General features: G+C 45.3%; 1 protein-coding gene across 7 annotated transcripts in view; it reads left to right on the top strand.

Annotated features, from left to right (window-relative positions):
* AUTS2 (activator of transcription and developmental regulator AUTS2) overlaps positions 1-20,677 on the top strand; it is a 748,905-nt gene that overhangs the window by 18,717 nt on the left and 709,511 nt on the right. The gene's annotated exons all lie outside the window — the stretch shown is intronic.

The following is a 20,677-nucleotide window of genomic DNA, read 5'->3' on the forward strand; positions in this document are numbered from 1 at the left end:
TTGGATGACATTTAAGGGTTTAAAATGTTAAAGCAATTTTTAAAAATACAGCTATTTGTGACTTTGATCCTTAGATGTTGAGTTGTTTAAGCTTCATATTTCAGGAGAAGGGTTGGGGGAAAAATAAAAAATAAAATCCCAAATCTCTTTCTCTGTCAGCAGAGCATTCCTTGGCAGTGGCCTGTACTGTCTGCGTGTGCAGGGGGCTGGGAGAGGTCTTCATGGACCTTGTGCCCTTGGTGGGTGTTTGGGGGCAGGTGGAGACGCATGGAGCTTCGTCCCAGTCCTCACAGCCCCCAGCAGTGGGCTTTGTGTGTCTGCTGTGGGCAGAGTGAAGCCAGGGAGGCAGCCAGGGTGCTCTGCCTGGTGGGGGACATGTGCGACTGTCACCAGATCTGTCAATAAGGCAAATTCCTCTGTTCCTGAAGCACTTGGAGTGCAACATCCTCAGCTGCCGACACCGTCAACTCTGAGCAGCCATGGTTCTAGCCCATGTGCAGTGTGCTTGTAGAAGAAGTTCTCAGGATACAAATTTGGCTGTGCCCTTTATTTGTGAATTTTGCTTAATCATTTTTATGATCTTCCTTAGGGGATTATTAGTTTTTTATTAATACCCCCCTTTGCCAAGTTGGAAGCTTCAACCATTTTTGAGCTAAATCTTCAGTGAATCTTTTTTATTCATCATCAGTTTTTTTCTTTTTTTTCCTAGCATAATCCTACCTGGACCTTCCTGCACAAATGTGATTTTCAGGTGTTATCTCTGACACCCAAGCCCCCATGAAAGTCAGTGGGAAAGGTCGTGGGGAATGCACAACAGACACTGAAACCAGGAAGCTGTTGGCAGTTTTATGTTATTACTGTTGGGAAAAAGGAGGAAACTCTGTTAAATCATGCTCCCTGTGCTCCTGGGAGTATAAATTGCTGTCTTCTCTGCACTGCTGAGTCAAATCAGTTATGTGGCACTTCGCTCTTTTGGGAAAGACCCTTACTCCTTCTGATGGATTTTTCTGTAATCCTTTAAAGGAGAACTTTATTCCGGGTTCATTTCCCTATTTTTCTTTTGGGGGCTCTGTGCCTTGGCCACTGCAGCCAAGAGATGCACAGCCAGGGCACTCAGTGCTCTGCTCACAGGCATGGCTGGGATTATCCCTCTTTGACAGCCTCTGTGCAAAATAGTAATAATAATAATAATAATGAAATGTACCTCAGGATTTCCTTTTAATAACTGAACACAGAGCAGCCGTTGTAAACTGTCTTGGTAATGTCACAGCCTCTGAGAAAGACGAAGGGCAGGCGAGGATCCCAGGAACACGGTGAAAACAAGGCGTCCTGTGTTTTAGATCCTGTAAAAAATGTATCGTGGCTGCAAGGCCATGGGAGATGAGCCAGTCTCCAGGACTGCTACAAATGTTATATTTCAATGAAAGGTCAGCCAGAAACAAGGTCAAAACAAGCGCGATACACAGAGCAAACAGTGAAGCTGCGAGGCGCAGATAAAGGTTAATGTGAAGGGCTATTGGCATTAGTGCAGCGTGTGGTCAGCTCGCTGTGGAGCAGGGGCTCAACCAGGAGATAATGAGGAGGGTTTACTCTAATTCTATTATAATGTATAATTAACTAGCATAATTGATAGCAATTTTCCCTGTGTGTCTGTGGATGTGTGGATGTGTACGTGAAGTCTCATTTTCGGCTTTTGTGTTGTTGCACCATTGCCTTGAGCCGATGGGAACCTCCGGTGACTCCCCAGGGCTGGGCTAGCTGTCTTGCTCAGCCCGTGGATGCAGAGGGGGAGCAGTGTTTTCAAGAGCCTGTTTTTAATCTGCCCCTGGAATTAGACATAATATCTAGGCAGTACCCTGGATAAGGCAGATCTGCTGCTGATAAAGGTATGTAGTGCCAAGAGCTTGGATGAAGTGAGTGTTTGAAAAAAGAGTAAGGGACAGGTCAGCCCCCTTTCTTTGTAGGTTGTTTGTGCCTTTTATTCTCAATATCCCTGTGAAAACAGAGCTTGAATTGAATTTTGCCTTTGTGCTCATCTTTTGTACAGGATAAAGTTCACACTTTGTTACTATGCAGAGACATAAGCAAACTCGTGTTTTAGATGCACTGGGGATTTTAATTTTCCTGGTGCACAAAGACAGCAAACCATTGTGGATTCCTCTGCCCCTTCTCTGCATAGAGCAGAGAGCAAATAAGCTAAATATTCCACTCCCTCAAGTCAACCCCAAACTAGGCTGTAATGCTCTCCTGACCTGCTGATGTTTGGAATTTTGTTGGGTTGTGGACAGGTGAGGAAACCTCTGCTCTGGCATTGCTGCTGGGTGCCAGGAAGTAACGTGCCAACCAAATGGAAAATCAGGCTTTACCCACATGGGTGATGCTATTGGGTTGCAGGAAGCCTTGTTATACCTATTGTTACATCCTTGATGCAGTGTGAAAACATCAAAGAAGGAAATTTAGGGTTGATTTTGTGGTTGTTAATTTTTTTTTTTAAGTGTTGAATGATTTATCTTGATGGCTGTTTTGTTTGTCCATTTTCTTGATTCTGCGGGGTACAATTGAGGGCAGACATTACTATTTAGGTTTTTTTTTCTTTCAATATCTGGCAATATACATTTTTCAAATGTAAATGCAAATTACCCTCTTCTCCATTCTTAATCCTTTGGGATGGGAAACCTAAAGGCCATATTCTTCCTTGAGACAGGGATTTACCCTTCCAGCTACATTAAATGTTAGCTGGAAACATGTGGCTAATGGCTCCCAAATACTAAACTGAGACACTTCCCTTGAGGTTCTGGTTTATTTGGAAATTTAATTTGTAATTTTTTTGCTCCTTTCAAAGGTTATGCAACTCTTTAAGCCTCCAATTTTAGGTCACTCTGCCTTTTACAGCCAGATCCACCTCATCAGTGAGAAGGCTCCCTGAGGACTGCAAAAGACTCAGGCTTAGTGTTATCCAGGAAAAATGTGTATAATAGTTGTATTATAAAGTAGTAGGTAATGTAACCCCCATCTGTCAGCCTGACGAGTGCGATGTGAATGGTGGTGTAGGTACAGTTGCACTTAAGCCCTTTTTGAAAAAATAATGCTAATTGTCCTGGGCTGAGTGATGCCAGGGGCTTAGAAATACTTACCAGTACTCACAGAGGGAGCCAAGAGAAGTCAGGTGGAGAAATCAGGGAGATTGGCTCTCAAGCAGAGTTTCAGTGTCTGAAGCACTACTAAATCTAGCAAAGGATTAATACCAAAATAATCCTGCTTGTCCAGGAAACTCGTGACAACATGAAGGTTTGAGATCAGTGTGATATGCTTTAGAAGGAATATAATAATAAATTCGCAAGTCACCAGAGATAGAAACCAATTGCTATTCATCCTACATCGCGTCTGAGCTTTTCCACGGTTTGTTTCCTGCTCCAGTGATATGAGAGATCCCTTTCCACTTCAAGTCTAGTATCTTTTCAGTGCTGGCTTTCACCAGAATCCAGAAAAATACTCCAAATCCAGCAAGAATTCCCTTATTGCTCAGAATCAATTCCTCTAATAATTTGAAGAGTTTCATACCATACTTGGTGGTCTCCACCATTCTCTAGTGCCATCAGGATTCTGGCTGCAGAAATTACTTTAAAATGGGAATGGAAGTAAGGTGGCATTTGGGAGGCTAGAGGTGTTGAGGTTTTGGGGTTTTTTTTTCTAAAAGCACCGGTGACTGCTTAATATCTGTTGTTAATCTGTTGCCATTGCATGTGAGCATTGGAAAATCTCACCTGTATTTTTGCTGGTTTTTCCCTGTGTTTGTTCTTGGGTCTGTTGAGATTTGTGGTGTTTTGCAGTGTGTTGGCTGTCTGGAGGTGGTGATGCCCAAGCTGTGTGAAAGGGGTGTGGAGCTGCCACGGCTTCTGCTCGTGGCCTTGTCCAGTGCTGTGTTCAGGGGTGCTGGGGCTGCTCCTGACACCTATTCCCAGCCTGTCCTCCCTCCCTCCAGCCTCACTGCTCATGTGAGCAGGGCTGGAGTTTTCTAAGCATTTTGCAAGATGTTAAGCAGTTGAAGAATACATAAATCATGGGGACAGGGCTTCTTTTTTCAAGGCCTGTTTCCCTGATTTATCCTTGAGTGCTGTGAGTTGGTCCCTGTCTCCCATAAGAGTGTGCCTATAAGTCAGGGCTGTTTGGATTTTGGGTGAACCTGTTGCTTCAGTGACACTGGTTTTAGGATGCTGACAGTGACCGTGAGCATGGTGTGTTCTGCTCACCTCATCCATGAGGCCACCTTGTCGCCAAGGCCACCATGCTCCTTGTGCTCCCCCAGCTCAGCAAGAGGGAAGGGACTGTGATCACAAACCCTTGGGACATCTCTGTGGTGGGGTGCTGGACACCAGGTGCTGAGGGTACCTGCAGGGATGAAAGGATCCAGTCAGCTTCAGCTCCTCTGCAGCACTGGAGAGCTTGCTTTCTCGAAAAGCACTTATGTTTTTGAGCCATTTATTTTCCGTGGCACAGTCATTAAACATTTCTGCCTGTGTTTTGTTGTTTTTACTCTGTGTAGGAGCAGAGGGAATTTATTCAGTGTCTCAGTCTGGTAATGCAGGGGCTGAGGAGGTGCTTGACTGCCTGACTCGGCAGGCAGAGGCAGGGATGTTGCTGCCTGTGACATCTTTCTAGTGAAGTGGGATGTCAAGATCTGAGATCCTTTTCCACTTAGTGTACAAGAGCATTAGAACAAAAGGAAACAGAAAGCAGCCGTGCATTACAAAAGAAACCAAACCAAAATCCCTCCGGCTAAAGTATATTTTTAATGTTGTGAGCAATTTCAGACAGAAATTGAATGAAACACTTCACCTGAGTGTTGATGGATCTGCTGGGGTCAGAGGAATTATGCTGGTTTACACCAGCCTTGAATGTGATCCTCCATTTTTTTCACCCTTTGTTTTGTGTTGATTTTTTTTTCCATTCCAACTGTGTTCACAACAGATGGTGATTATTATGTTTGTTCAGATCAATGAATATTAAAAAAAAAGGCAAGACAAAAAAAAATAGAAAAAATGCCCTTCAACTCAATAGAGTCACCCGGGGTTCAGCTGTAGCCTCTGGGTTTTCATTTGGACAATGTTAAGTTATAGTAACTTAAATGGAATTTTTATGAGCAATTGTTTTGCCATGGATCAGGATCTGCCAGGCAGAAATCTGCCCTCTGGATGTGCCTGCCAGCTCTTAGAGCAACCCCTGCTCTGGTGGCACACATGCTGAGGGGGAGATGGTGCTCACTGGCAGGTGCCCTCAGGGGCAGGTGGACCTGCTCCTCACCTTGCTTTCCTGGAAAAGGCACTTGTGCACAAAGCAAATATTTTAATAGCATGAGAGGTTTAAAAGTGCGTAAAGATAAATGAGTTGAGACAGAATGCAAAATAATCTGTTGGTGTAAATGGGAGTATCAGGAATGAGCAACTGGGGTGAGGTTGGGGGTGGAGGAGATGGATATGGGTGGCAGTAGGAGTAGGAGAACTGCACTTCCACCTACACACAGGTGTAAATGCTACCCTCCAGCATTTCCTCCTGAGCTCTTCAGTCTTGGACTCTGCTGTGTTTGCTCTACTCTCTGGTTTTACCTCAGCAAAGCCTCCCGTGCCAGGATCCATCCCTGATGTGAGGACACACAGATACTGCCCTCAGTGTTTTCCCCAATGGTGCAGAGCACTGCCAGTCTCAGGCAGTGAGGATTCCTTTGGGCACAGGGGTTCCCTTTGGAGCAAGGGTTCCCTTGGCTGTGGTGGCTTTTTTGCTGCTGTAAAGGCTAAAGCACAGTCCTTTGTGATACTTGTGGCCAGCCCTGCTCCCTGCCTTTGCACACAGGATTTGTGTTGCCTTTGCTGTGTGATCAGACCCCTTTGTCCTTCTTGTCCACATCCCCCCGGGATGAGCTGATAGCCCAGTGGGATGTGGAGCTGCTGCACCACCTGTGAGCCCAGCCTGTGTGCTGGGTGCTTGGCAGAGCGTCCCAGTAGGGTGGGGAGGCTCTAGGAGTGTTTAAAATGAAAGTGATTTAACTTTTAATAATAATAAATGTAACAAATCACTTTTATATGGGCTGGGGGAAAACACAGATTGATGTCTGGGCTCTTCCCTGCTTCGATTTTGAAGGGATTTCCCCAGCTCAGAACAGTGAGTCCCCAGGTGAAGGAAGCAGAGGGAGAGGATGGTGCTTTTGGCCTGAGGAGGTGCTTTGAGAGGGAAGGAGGGGTGCTGCAAGCCCTGGGTGAGCCGGGCTGGCTGCACATCAGGCACAGCAGGGCTCTGCCAGGTGGTGGAATGGAACCCCAGCCAGTGTGTCCATGTCTCACCACAACCCCCAGCCTCTTCACCCCAGATGTTTCTGTGCAGCAATGGGAGCTCTTCCCTTGCAGTGCAGGTGTTTCCATGTGTCATTTGCTCACAGCTAGCTCAGGTAGGATCTCTCCTCAAATTTTGTGGGGGTTTATTTGATCAAGTCTGATTGCCATGGCCTGTTCAGACAGCAGAGCCATTTCCTGCTGTCTCTGGAAGAGGCTGCAGGCTGTCTCCTGCTGTGGACAGCCTGATTTTTCCCCTTCTGGGCATTAAAGATGAATATTCTTTTAATTCTAACACAGAGGAGTAGAAAGGAAGCTAGAGACTAAACGTATCAGGAGAAGGGGGAGCAGAATGAGATCAAACATTACTGGTGTGCTGTTTAGGGTTTTTTCCTTTTGTTTTGTAGTTATCTGATTTGTAGAGAATTTGTGATTTTGTCCTGCACATAGAGGACAGGCTCAGTGCAAATGGCTGCTCAGAACAGAAGGCAGAAAGTCCCTGTTCTGTTGACAGTGCTTGTTAACTAACTGATGTTTTCAAAAGTGTAAGTCTGATTGCATCCTGCAGGAACACTGTCTGTAGCAGGCAAGTTTGAACCTCCCTGTAGGTGTGCAGAACTGGGGTTAGTTCCAGGTGGCTCTGGGCTGGGAGTTGCCCTGGAGTGGGACTTGGATGCTCAGTTCCCGTGGTTGTTAGGTCCAGCCTGAGCCCACTGTGGGCCCCAGCACTTTCTGAGCACCAAAATCCACAGGCACATAGCAGTGGGTGAGTGTTGGAGTTTGCTGATGGATGCAGTCCGTGTTTTCATATACTGGTGAGATGGTTAAACCTTTGCCTTGGCTTTAGAGCCATGGCCAGAGCATTAATCTCAGAGCTGTGGGAATTCCCCAGCACTGGTGGGGTGTGGAAGAGAAGCAGAAACAGCTGTGTGTTTACCAACCCCTGCCTTTTTGTTTGGAGAGTCAAGTTCAGGTACTGGAGCCATGTGAGAACTATAGTTAGTTCCCTGCATTCTCACTGAGTATTGAATTTGTTCAGTACTCCCAACAGCACGTTTTGTACGAGAACTAGCATTTATCTTTGCATATTTGGAAATTACTGGAGCTGAGGTTAAAACAATCTGTTCTCCTGTGGAAGCTGCAGGGTTGTATTAAAATAGAATATCTCACCTTCAGTGGTGTGGTATTTCATAATACATGCCCCCATTGTGTGTTAAATGATAAAGCACTGTAATAAAATATGTCCAGATTGTTCTTGCTATTTTATGCCCTGTAACATTTTTCTATTTGCATCAACTATTAAGGTCTACCAAAAGAACCAAACCTGAATGGGGCAGTGTGAGGGAGGGTGGGATTGTGCAGACAGAATTTTGTATTGCCAGTGGCATGGCTGGGAAGGATGTTGTCAGAAGATAAACCTTATGCAAGGACAGTCATTCTGACAGAAATCTTCCTTTGGCTTTCAGGGAGAATAGCTCCTGGAGCTTTGCAGGTGCTGGAGCATTCATAGGTGAAGATCTGTAAGACTTTTGTTTCCAGAGGCCCAAATTCAGAGACAGACGTTTTACAAGTGAAAACCAGTCAGTGCTGCGGACTGGGTCCCTAGTGAGCAATGGTCCCTGTCACAGTGGGATCATGGTGTCCCTTTAATTGGTGACCTTTGTTCAGAAGGGGCCTGGGACACGTTGGAGAGCAGGAGCAGATTTTGCAGGGTCAAGTCTGGAGCTAAAGAGCTTTTTTGAGAAGTAGCTGTGCTATGATTCGAGAAGCTGCTCATCCTCATGACTGATTTGCCTGAAAGCTGAAGTGCATTTGGCAGTTAAAGTGACATTTTTTCAGGTCTTTGGCATTTGTGAAAGATACTCTTGCTTCTCTCTTTCATCTCCTTTTCTCCCATGCTTCCCCCCTTCTCTAAGCTGCATAACTGTCATAAATTGCCTACAATGGGCTTTTCTTTAAAGATAAACTCATTATTCTTCAAGATAAACTCATTTACGTAGTCTGCTCATCACTTTTGTAGCCCCCTTCTGAGAGTATCAAATAGAGAATCTTATTCTGACACTTCAGCTATGTACTAAGTACTTATAGTATTATAATGAGCATTATAGTTCTGGGGTTTGCAGCCTGAACCAGACACTTTTTCAATGCCTACAGTCATGAAGTTTTTGGCTGTCCCTTGAATGTGTTAACTGGCGAGCTGGAGTAACAAATGACTGTGATATATCTGTTGTGTTTCAGCTGCAATGTCTTAACTCAACTTGGTCAAGGCTAGAAGAGCATAATGTGATGGTTCCCAGTCCTGCTTTGTTCCACCCACACCTGCTCTGTCCCCAGACTCTGTGCCATGAGTCTGAGAATTCACAGGCTGCAGATGAACAGTCTGTGAGTCCCTTGGTTGTTACACAACCTGCACACACAATCTCTTCCCCTGCCCTCTGAGGACAATCCTAAAGAAATAATCAGTTCAGGGCTCAAGAGTATTCAAAGAACAAATGGAGTATCAGGACTTGTTGAGCAGAAATGCAGGAGAAAAAGAAGATGCCATCATATTGCTGTAGACATCCATGGATTGCTGTGTCTGGAATGTGCTCCCTATCTCTAATGGGTATAATAAAACTGGAAGAGTGCAGAGATGGGTTGTGAAGGTGATCAGAGAGAGAGAAAATACCTTCTGTGTACAGAGTGGGTGAACAGAGGAGAGCTCTTCACTGGAGAAGGGGTGATTAAGCAGGAGTGTGATAAACAGTGATACAGCCATGAATAAAGTAGATGGAGAGTGACTGTTCAAGTTCTTCTTCATACCAAACCTAGAGGTGGCAGATGAAGTGTGGAGGCTCAAAACAGGCAGAAGAAGATATTTCTTCCTGCGAGCAGGCAGTGAGCTGTGGAAATCATCACCTCTGGGTGGGTGTGAGAAACTGATGTGGGATTGGAAATGTGCTGGAGGCATTTGTGGAAGAGACACAGAGCAAGGCTGCTAAAGAGCATGACTCAGGAGATCCCTAGTCACAACTTGTGCAGGTGGCTGATTATTCTGGGTACACTTGTTATGCTCTGAGCTGGTTTTGCTCTTCCTTAGACCTTCAGCACAGGTTGTTGGCCGAGCACCAGTGAGATGATTGCTCCAATTGGGTCAGTGTGACACCTTCTATTTTCCTGGAGAAAAGGCACAGAGGTAGCTGGAAGCATCTGGCAGGCTGGGCTGAGCCCCTGTGCTCTCCCTGAACCATGCTGCTCTCCAGAGGGGTCATGGTTTGGGGAGAAGGAGCCTGTTTACAAAGTTGATTTACATTGGATTCTTTTTGGTGTTTTTTTTTTTGTTGTTGATTGATTGGAAGCTTCTGTAGGATGCCAAGGAGCTCTTGCTCCTCATTCTCTGCAAGTAAATACTGTTTTTCCTTTGTCTTCTTCTCCAAATTTTTTTTTAATTAGTGCTTTGTGCTGGTGTTGCTGAAAACAGGGAGATCCCTCTCACAATGATCCATTTTTCCAGATTCTTTCTTGTTCTTCCAACTCCTTCAAATGATGGCTGAATGCCTCTCTGCAGCCTGATTCCCTTCTCCCACTGGTCATAATTGTGAAAAAAACCTCACTAAAATCCAAGTATTTAAATGGGGCGAGGTGCAGGCAGAAGTGAGAGCCTTCCCTGGCAGAAGCATCCAGTGTTGTTCCATTGCTCTGGGGCTCTGTGGGAACGTGGTTCATCTAGCAGTGGGTTCAATAAAGATGCAAATTTTATACCTTCATCTTCTATTAACATCAAAAACTGACGCAGCATTATAGGAGGACAGTGGCTGTGTTACAGCCTGAGCTCGTTTGCCTTTGTTCTGTGATTCTGGTCCTCACAGGCACAACTTCCAGTGACCCCTTCTTTGTTTGTCTGCCTGGTGTTGGAGGATGTCTGTGGCTTTCCCTACCCTTTCCAGGAAAAGAGGTGACTTTGGCACATGTCATCTGCATAATGATCATGAATTGCCTACAATGGGCTTTTTTGCCTCCCATAAAAAGAAAGCACCTTTTTCCTTCTTCCTTTAATAAAAAGAGAATGAAATAAATAAAACCCCTAGACAAAACCCAGTAGATGACAAACTGCCTTCTACCTGGAGTTTCCCAATTAGCTAATTATAACACACATTTGCACACAGGCTTTTTTTAAAGCAGACTGTTGCTATTCTCTTTCTGTACAAGGTTTTTAGTCACTGTACATCTTGTGTCTTTAAATAATGTATTAGGAACATTTTCGAGTCTGTAAGTGCTTTTTTAATGAGTGTGAAGATTTTAATGGGACTAGATTGCTTTTCATGACATTTCAGAGTGACTTAATTGTAACAATGTTGAGAGGCTGTATTTTAAAGTTTGCTAAGTATGTCTGGTGCGAATTGTAGTCAAATGCTTTAAAGACAGAATGGCTGATGAGATCAGATATAGCTTCTTTTTTTTTAATCTCAGCTTTGTTAAGGAGGAGAACCTGCAAAGTTGACATAAAAGAAGAAAATGAAGATTTTTAATGTCTAAACCAGTGGTGGTTGTCCATTCAGTTTATGCCTATTCTCACTAATTTTCAGAGATTATTTCTTGTATTGCAGTGACTTGGTCCTTCCATAGTCATTGATGGGGCTGTGGGAGGCTTGTAAGATATTTTTGTTATTACCATTTTATTTTATTTTTCTTTAGAGCAGCAGCTGGATTTGATACAGGAGTTGCATTCAGCTTTTGGTGCATTTAGGCAATTTTCCTAAAGTGTTACAGACTGTTTTGGGATGGCTTTCAATTTGTGGCCAAATGGTGGGTCAAAGAGTTGACCCATCAAAGTGCAGGCTCTGTCCTGAGCCTCTCTCCTTTCCAGCTCACTTCTGTCCAAGCCAGAGCAGCTCTGTGGAAGACAGAAATGTTAAACAGGAGAGAGCCCAAAGGAATCGAGACATAACCTATAGCAGCTTGTACTGCTTTGTTTATATGAACACCCTGTGCACAGGAAGGGAGAAAGGAAATAAAATAGCATTATAAAAACACCAAGGCAGTAAAGAATATTGGAGTGCAGCAATGTGAACGAGCATGAAATTATTTGCATTTCTTCAGTCTTTTCTTCCCAAAGACTTAACAGTATTTGCTGAGCACAGATGAAGTATCTTGGAGTGCTCTCCTGTGGGACAGGGCAGTCCTGGGACTATGCAGTGACTTGTGTTAGGTCATCTGCAGCATCTGTGGCAGAGACAGCCTTGCCTCTGCATTACTTGACTCTCTGGGCTTAATTAAGTGGTGGGACCACTTGTTTCTGGCAGGGCTTCTAGAAGTGACAGAACTTTTTGTTTAAGAAAAATAGAACTATAATTTAATTTGAGTTAGCACCAACCTACATCCAAAATAACTTCCTGAATGCAGGTTTAATTCTCATTTTAAAACAAGTGCAGTGTTTAAGCATTTTGAGGGAATTTGAGAGCTAAACCTGGCTTTTCTCATGAATGCCACAGGGAAAAGATTTGCACATGAAGTTATTAGTATATGCCAGTATTAGATTTCACTTGACTTGCTCAGAGGTCTCCTGTGCTTTGGCATGGGATTGGAGAGCACAGTATTTGGCAATATGCACCAGGCCAGAAACTGGTGATGGTTGCACCTGATTATAAAGCTGTTGAAATCAATGGAGGTCCTCTGCACTACAGAGCTAAGCATCTGCTGCCTTCCACCCATCTTGACTTCATTTTGGTGTCTCCTGAAATGCTGGTTCTGTAACCTCCGCTAGCTGTTCACAACCACAAATTGCTATATATGAGCCAGTCCCCTAAAACAAAAATATACCCTGTGCTGTGCCTGTGGTGTATTTTGATTTTACACAAGCTCAGTGGGATGAGTGATGGTAGTTGTTCTACAGCACAGGCAGTCCAAGAGGGCCAAGCTGCTGACAGTGGGATTTCTGTAGGGGCAGAGTTGAAGGCTTTCAGAGGAACATTATGTTTCTGAGTTGTCAGTAACATACAGTGGGCCTTCTAGCCTTGATTCTAAAAATAATTGTTTCCACTGGAAAAAAAATGGGGAAAAATACTCATTTAAGAAAGAAGACACGAGAAGGTGTTTGGGGAATGAGGAATCCCTTCCTCGCTGCCTGGTAAGTCAGGATCAGCTCAAATGGTTCATGTTTCCTGGTGTGCCCATACCTCTCAAATTTTGGTCTGTTGGGAGGGCTGAATTACAGGGTTGGACAAATCCTGCCCAGAGGCTGCTGCAGGCTTTCATCTTTGCTTCTTTCCTCTGATGAATATCACTGAGGAAGAGATGCCTGAACTAGTCCTTGAAAATAAACATAAAGGAGGGCTTGAACAGATCTGCAGCATTGCTGAGCCTGCCTGGTTCAAGTTAAAGTCACTTGGCACTGCAGCTGCCCCTTGTGTGCTTGAAATGACACAGATGGATGTGTGACAGTCACAGTCACACCTCAGGTGAATCTGGTGCTCAGGACTTTCTCCAGTGCAACCTGAATCCTAAAGATCTCTGTTTGCTTCGGACTTGCAAGGGTGACAGATGAGCAGATATCTGCAAAAGTCACACCTGGATGCTCCAGATGTTGCTTCAGCCCCTCTCACTTGTGGGTGCTTTCCTTGCTTGGTGGGAGCTGTGTGTGCATCGTTGACTTCAGCTGATGTGTGGAGGTGTTTTGGGGATTCAGGACACTTCTCTGTCTCTCTGTCAGCCAGGAGTGGCTGCCAGCCTGGGAGCTGGCCTTTGCTTTCCTCTCCAGTCTGGGATTTAAAGAATGTGTGCTGAGGATCTCTGTTTAACCTGTGGAGAAAGGAAATGTTTTTGTTAGGGCTAAAAGCCCCGAGGAGATGGTAACTCCTGCACTGGCTCATCCCTCCCAGGGCCCTGGCTCACTTGCAGAGGGTAAGTGCTCATCAGTGCAATTTATGGCATCATCTTTGCTTATCAAAGGAGATCTCTGCAGAGGCCTCTCTGTCTCCCTCCCCAGCCACGCTCCATTCCGTGCTGGCCTGCGGCTGTGTCCGGCTGTGTGTGTTTGCACTGCCAGAGCTCTGGGAGGAGAATGCTTTTATTTCCTTTTGATCCTCAGCACTGCTGATCTGTGCAGCACCTGGCACCCAGGGGCACCGAGGGCTCCTTGTAAGGATAAGTGACAAATAAAGATGGGGTAGAATGGTTTTTAAGGTAAAAGAAAGGAAAGTGGGTCCATGGAGTGTTCCTTCAGCAGCATTAGGGGAATGCTCCACACTGTGCAGGATTAGACTGTATCCAGCTGTAAACCCAAACTTTAATAATTAGTGTCTCTTGTAATTGAAGATCAGCCTCAAATGTATCTGCCTGTTTGTACACAGTGGCACTTGGATGGAAGTTGTCTATTGAGATGTAATATGAAAATGACAGAAACAGCCACTGACAAAATACACCTAGGCAGTCTTGATTAGATTAAATCAAATGGTTACGGCATCTGGAGCCTTTAGCATGTAGGGGGCATCCTAATGGCCCTGAAAGCTTCCCCAAATCCTATTAGATAGGTTAATCTCGTTGGAGAATACATTCCAGGTCCACATAAACTGCATTGCTATAATACTTTCTGTGGTTGCCTAATCCTTTAAAGGTGAACTGTCATAGACTAGCTCTGTGGAGTGCATTGTAATTCAGTGCCCCAGAAAAGTTCAGGAGAACAATGCAATTAAAAAAAGAATCAAACCACAAAACCTGACCCAAACTAAAATAATTCAGAAGTTGGCAGGGCTGCAAACCAGAGATGACAAGTGCATTACAAATGGATAAAAACCAAAAGTATTTTCCTCATTTTCATGCTGTATTTTATTTGTGCCACTTGGCAAGAATTGCATCATTCATTCTTGTGGATCCTCCACGTCCCCTTTTCAGCTGACTCCTGTCTCTGGAGTGGTGGTTAAATACCTGGGATCCTCCCAAGGATGCCCTGGGGACCTGGGGCTTGGAGAAAGGATAAATCTCCTCCATGCCAGAGGCTCAGGTGAGCTTGCTGCTCTGGAGCTGCCCTCCTTGCTTTGCTCAGGGATTGGTGAGTGCTGCCTGCCCCAGGACACGGTGACTGAGCACTGGCTTTTTGGGGAAGCTTGTGCCTCCAGGGTGCAGAGGTGGAGCAGAGCCAGGTGCTTGACTCCTGGCAGCATCCAGTCCCTGTCTGTTGGGAATCACTTCTGAGAGTGCAGTGCAGTAACTGGGGCTCAGGGCTCAGCTCTGCTGGAGGAAGTGATCAGTCATTTCACTGGGTGCTACTCCCTGGTCCCAGCTGGGCACTGCTGTGGGAATGTGGGAATGAAGCCAGCAATTGCAGTGCAGCTGCTGGACTCTGACTTGCTTCATCTCCTTCCCCCATTCTTGTTCTGGCTGAATCACCTGCCCTTTCCACACAGCAGCCCTCTGTAGTGTGATGGGTGGGGAGGCAGCAGACCCAGCCTCCACTGCCTCCCTGTCCACCCCGAGGTGATGCACTGATCCTCACTCTGCTGCACCTCTGGGGGCTTGTATGTGACTGAGGCACCCTGTGGCACCTCTGATTTCAGATCTGTACCCCAGTTTATCTCTACCCCATGGCATCTGTCCCACCCTTTGCAGCCCATGGAAGTAACGAGCCAGTTCCCATACCCTGCTGTAGAAAGGGGCCAGATTTTGGCATTATAAGGGATTAAAGCCTCAGTTGTGGTCACTGTTCTGCGTTGCATGGATGTCTCCTGTGACTTTTAAAGAAATTCAGAATGTACCAGGGAGACTTTATTGCAGCCCTTCAATACTGTAAGGAGGCTTCTAAGAAAGACGGGGAAACTTTTCAGTAGAGCCTGTAGGACAAGGGGAATTGATTTTAAACTAAGAGTCTTGGTTCAAATTAGATATAAGGGAGAATTTTTTACAGTGAGGGTGATAAAACACTAGCACAGGTTGTCCAGAAGGGTGGTGGATGCCCAGTCCCTGGACACTCTTGAGGTCAGGCTGGATTTGGCTCTGAGCAGCCTGATGTTGTGGAAGTGTCCCTGCCCATGGCAGGAGGGTTGGACTTTGTGACCTTTCAAGGTCCCTTCCAGCCCAAACCATTCTTTGATTTGCTGGTTCTATATTCTGCCTCCTGCTACTAGGTTTCTGCAATAAGGAGCCCAAGTCAGAAAAAATGAGACTCTTTCAGAGCTGCCTTGATGTGCCTTCTGGCAGAGTGTGTCCAAACACGTGGCTGGGAGACGTGGGGCTTTCTTCCCTTTGCTAGACCTGACTCCACATGCAACCAGCAGTGTCCTAAATGTACATATGTGTGTTGTGAGTGTAGCTACAACCTGGCTGGCTGCACTTAAAAAACAATTAGATTTGCTTGTGGACCATTTGGCACTTAGCAGTCTCATAATTAGCAACTGCAAGCTAGTAGAGACAATGAAGGAAATCCCTAATTTTTATAATACTGCCCTGCTTATGACTGTCTGCAAAATCCTAACCTCCTGCTTGTACAAAAAAACGCAAACACTTCAGTATTTTGACAGATGTAATATATAAAAAGGAGCTCAGCTTGTGTATTAATTTGCTGTTCCTTGTGTTGTCTTTTGGGGTTTTTTTCATTGAATAGTTGGTGTTATCTGCTCTGGATTAAATTGTAGCTACGTTTGCTTTCCCTTTTTCCATATGGTGCTGGGGGTGGATAAGCTGGTCCCCCCACATGGAGCAGAGCCCCAGGGTTGCCTCCACAGCACTGAGGCTCCTCCAGGAGTTTCAGCAATTCCACATACGGATGCGCAAGGGTCTGTTGTTCTTTCAAGTCTCCCACTGGCTTGTGGGGAAGTTATGTAGCCACAGCAGCTGCTTGCCAGCTACCAGGGTTTGAGAAGCTGGTGAGATTGATACCAAGCCAAAGGAAAACATGCCAATTGCTTTGCAAGGAGACATGGGGTCGCTTTAAGGGAATGTGTTTTGGGTCAGTATCACCAGGGGTGGGAAAACAAATCCCAGTTCTTGTGAAAATGAAAGAATTTGCAGTGTAAGTTACCTGAGGACTGTGTCTGGAAAATGCACCAGTGCTGTCAGCACTACAGTGCAAACAAATAGGTTCATTGTTTGGCTGGGAACCTCCCTGTGTTCCTGTTATCCTGGCAGAAGGGAGGCTCTCCTTGCTTGCTGTTCTCAGATCCTTCAGCATTTTTCTGTTTGCTTGCTCCAAGACAGAGTCTGCCCAAGGCTCAGTCGCAGAGGAGGAGCCCAGAACATCCCAACATCAGCTTCCTCCTGGCTCCCAGGGAACCAGACGTAGAACACAGGGACATGCTTCCACATTTAGTTAGTATTGCCTGCAGATCATTTGCTTTCTTGCTGAAGCTCTTCACTTTCTTGATCACTGTTCACTTTAGCTGGGTTTAAAACCCCCTTTGGGAGCTGTAGCTTGGATAGACTCATTGATTCGAAGCATGAAGTCTCCCTTGCTCCTTTGTAGTAGCTGGGACTGCGACTGCTCCCCAGAGATAGGGTTCATCATTTGCACTTGAGTGTGCAGAGATCGGGAGCAGGAACATGAGCTGCTCACCCAGGGCTCTCCTGTGGCTGGGAGTAAGAACCAGGCACATCTGGAGGGGTTTGGCTGAGTTTCCAGCTGTTTCTCTCCATTGAGTCTGGAGCCTCTACTAATTCCAGTTCCTCATTTAATGAAGCCAAATGCAAACAGAACTGCAGATCTCTAATTAATATTGGAGTGGGTTCTCTCTCACACTTTTGTTGTTTCTTCCCTCACCACTCCCTTTTGAAATAATTTACGTTCTCTGCTTAAAACATTCCTGTATTGTTATTGCTCTCACAGTGGTGCACACTGCACTCGGTAAATCAAATTTATAATGCTGGAATTAATTTAGAAGGTTTCTTTCATTTTCTCTCCATGTACATTTAAAAAAGAGAAATTCTTGAAATTAACCTGATGTAACCGGATTTGTTTTCATGTTATTAGCTTTGGAGGGGGTTCTCTTGAGGACCTCAGTGTCATTATATTATCCAAGGAGCAGATCTGCTTCAGTCTGATGAAAATTTTTAACAAGAGCAATGTCTTCCCATTTCAGAGTGGGTAAATACTTTACTGAAATCCAGGGGGCTGATGCTCTGCTGCATTACCAGTAAACATGAAGTGAAAAACAGCTGGCAGAGTGGAAAGGAGATGGAGTGCTGGTGTGCCTGCTGATCTGCAGAAGGCCTCACACCCAGGTGTATTTTTGTGAGTGATTTTATCTGTCCAGAAGATTTTAGCTCTCAGCCAGCTCCGAAGGAATCTTGTTTTCAGTATTTATTGTTAGCTGGTTGTCTAACCTTCACCCTGTACCACTTACCAGAGGTGTGGGAGCTCGATGACTTCACCACTGGGATGCTTGAAGCCTGGGAATAGGTGCTTCCTGTTCCCCTGAAGCTTCTGGCTGCACCCACCTGCCCACAGCAAGCTCAGGAGGGCTGGGGCCAGGCAGGGACTCTTTTTAAGGTGGCAGGAGCAGGCTGATGAATGGTACAGCAGGATTGTCAAACTGTGCATGCAGCAGGTGAGAGACACATGTCTCCCCTTTGGAGACAGGCCCTGCTCCTTACTTGTGTTGTGTAAGGACAACAGCCAAATCACACAAACCCTGTCACAAAACTAATTTTCAACTATTTGATTATCCAGAACCATTTTGGTGCAGATAAATATTTCTGACCCTGGTCAGCACATTATTGCTTTGACCTCTCACCCCTGGCAAACCCCTGTCTGCATCCTCCCGGGCTGGATGGCTTGAAAACTATTATCAGTGACAAGTAAAAGACTGCAGAGAAATAAACAACAGGGACCTCTGAGCTTGCCCTTGTAAACTCCGGTCAGGCATCACCCGAAAAGCGCCCAGAACACAGACAGATCAATGCTCTGCACAGTCCTCTGCAGACACACTCACTCGCAGAGGGCTTTCACAAGCTATAATGCATGTTTTGATAATGTCTTAGCACTGCATTTTTTTAATGTACTTCCTTTGTTTGTTAAGGTGCCTTTCAAGCCAAGTCAGTGCTGGCTTTCCATAAAGATTCTCTGGTGCTTCCATCATATACATTGAAAGTGGTGTGCACAGAAGCAATTCTGTCAATATATATTTTTATGTATTATTCAGCTCCTGTTGTTTGTGTTTGCCAAGGAAGTTTGCATGCAATCTGCCAGGTTAGTTTCTTAAAAGCTTGGATGCTGAGTTTCAGTTTTCATCTAACTCTTCCCCCATATGTCAGGAGCAGTATATTTTTTTGTTCAGTGCTGTGCAAATCCCGGATGTCCAAACAGGAATATGACAGGCAGAAAAAGCAAGAATGTGCATTTTTTTAGTTTAAAAGGAATTAGTAAGTTCTTGAGGTAGTTTTTGTTTAGCAGTGCTGCTGTCAAAGTGAAATACTCGGTGGTTCTGCACTGTGGTAGCTGAAATTTGAATAAGGTGCTGTTTTTTATCAGCCATCACTTGGGAATCGAGATGAGCCATAAGGGCTTTCATAGGGGATCTTCTGTTTCACTGAATTAGCACCATGAAGGCAACGGCACTGGGGTGAGAGGATTATGGTTTGAATGAACATCCAGAACTAATCTGCTTCCATGATTCACTGGGTACAGTTGGGAAGAAAGCTAATCCAGAGGGAAGCATTTTACTTTTCCCCCCATGTGTACTGGAGCTCATATTGTCCTGAATGACCCCACTTTCCTCTTACACTGCTGTGTTACAAAGCGCTGGAAAAAATGAGTCTGTGGTGCTGCTGTGTTACCTTTGGGGTGTTGCTAATCCCATTGTCGTGAAGGTCCTGGCAAAGTGTCACAGTCTGCCCGTTTCTGTCTGCTGCTTAATGAAATCCTAAGAAAAGAGTAAAGTTAAATTTGGGTTTACAGAATTCATCTCTAAAAGGCATTTTTACTTTTGTGGTGTTGCACTGCTTTTCTGGTTACTGGGGTTAAAATCCTAGTAATACCTCTGCTGATACCTGCTTTTCACCACTTGTGAAATATCAGGGATGGATGTAATAGTTTTTTGATGGAGGGGGATGTGTAATGGGCAGGAACAATGGGGGAACTTGGGTTCAGTTTCTGTTCTGGCAGGGGACTTGGTCCTGTGCGGTCTTGTAAAGAACAGCTGAATCTGGGCTAAATCCTCACTCCTGAGGTTCCTTGTGGCAGAGCACGTCTGAAGATCTCTAGGCAAAGTACACTAAAGACAGCATGTGGTATAGGGAGGGGAATTTAGACCCAGAAATCTGATCTCTTGCTTTCTCTGCACTGCTCTGTAAAACAAAGAGCCCTTCCCTGCTTCGCTCATACATGCTGATGAAAGATGCTTTTAAGATTTAGGCGTTTAAAGAGTCTGGTAAGAGGGAAAATACCCAGAACTGGAAATCTGCTCTGAGGGCTTAGTGTTGACCTGTTGGAAGTCTGACTGATAGACCCTAGAGCCCAGGTTGAAAGTTTAGCTCTTCCTTTAAGGCAGTCTCTGCCCTAACTCATGTGTTAATAGAGATGCTCATGCATGTGGGCTTGGCCAGAGTCCAGAGACACCAGACAAAACCTGATGCAAGGGTTACTTCAGAGGTGGCATTTCCTTCCCTTTGTTTCAGAATTCTTTAAAATCCTGGTTTGAGGCATCAATCTTGAGCCGGGCTGAGCAAACCTACATTTTCTTTCTATGTTTCCCTTTTTCTCCATTTGACTCTTTTACTGGATTTGCTTATAGTCCTGGTGTGCTTTCCAGGAGCTGCCATTAGTCATGTTCCCCAGAGTCCCTGTTTCCCTCCTGGCTGTGATGCATGCCATCGCTGTAAGTTTTCAGTTTATTTAAAACCCCGCTGCAGCAGGTTTCCCCCCTGCATCCCTTTCCGAACTAAAAGCACTAGGCTATTCATTATTTTCAATAAATAAGCAGTCATTTTGTTAATCCATCTTAAAAAGTATGATCACCCACAGGTGGAGTGCTTTTTTATTACAGTTATTTGATTCCTTCTCATAGATCATTCTGCAGAGCTCCATCTCTCAGTCACGTTTCCTGGCTGCAGTGGGGGATGCAGGAGGTTGCTGGTGTGGGCAGCAGTGCTCCCCAGGGCTCTCCCAGGGACAGGGCTCAGTGGGATTGACTGCAAGGTGGACAAGTTTCTCTCCACCTTTCTCTGCCTCCTGTGGTGGCACAATCTTGCTTCTTGCCTTGCCCATCAGATTGCTCTATCAGCAGTCAGGTCCCTGAACCAGGTTTCTTGAAAACACATTGCAGCAGCAGTTGCACAAGGCAGGGAGGAAACAATAACATGGAGGTTCTGCCTAAATACTTGCCTAGACGAGCTTGTGACAGGTACTGCTGTCCTGGTGTTGGACTCGAGCTAGGAGGGCTTGATCCTGT

Source organism: Lichenostomus cassidix, chromosome 19 (assembly GCF_008360975.1).
Source record: "Lichenostomus cassidix isolate B80296 chromosome 19, HeHo_3.0, whole genome shotgun sequence".
Classification (NCBI taxonomy): Eukaryota; Metazoa; Chordata; class Aves; order Passeriformes; family Meliphagidae; genus Lichenostomus; species Lichenostomus cassidix.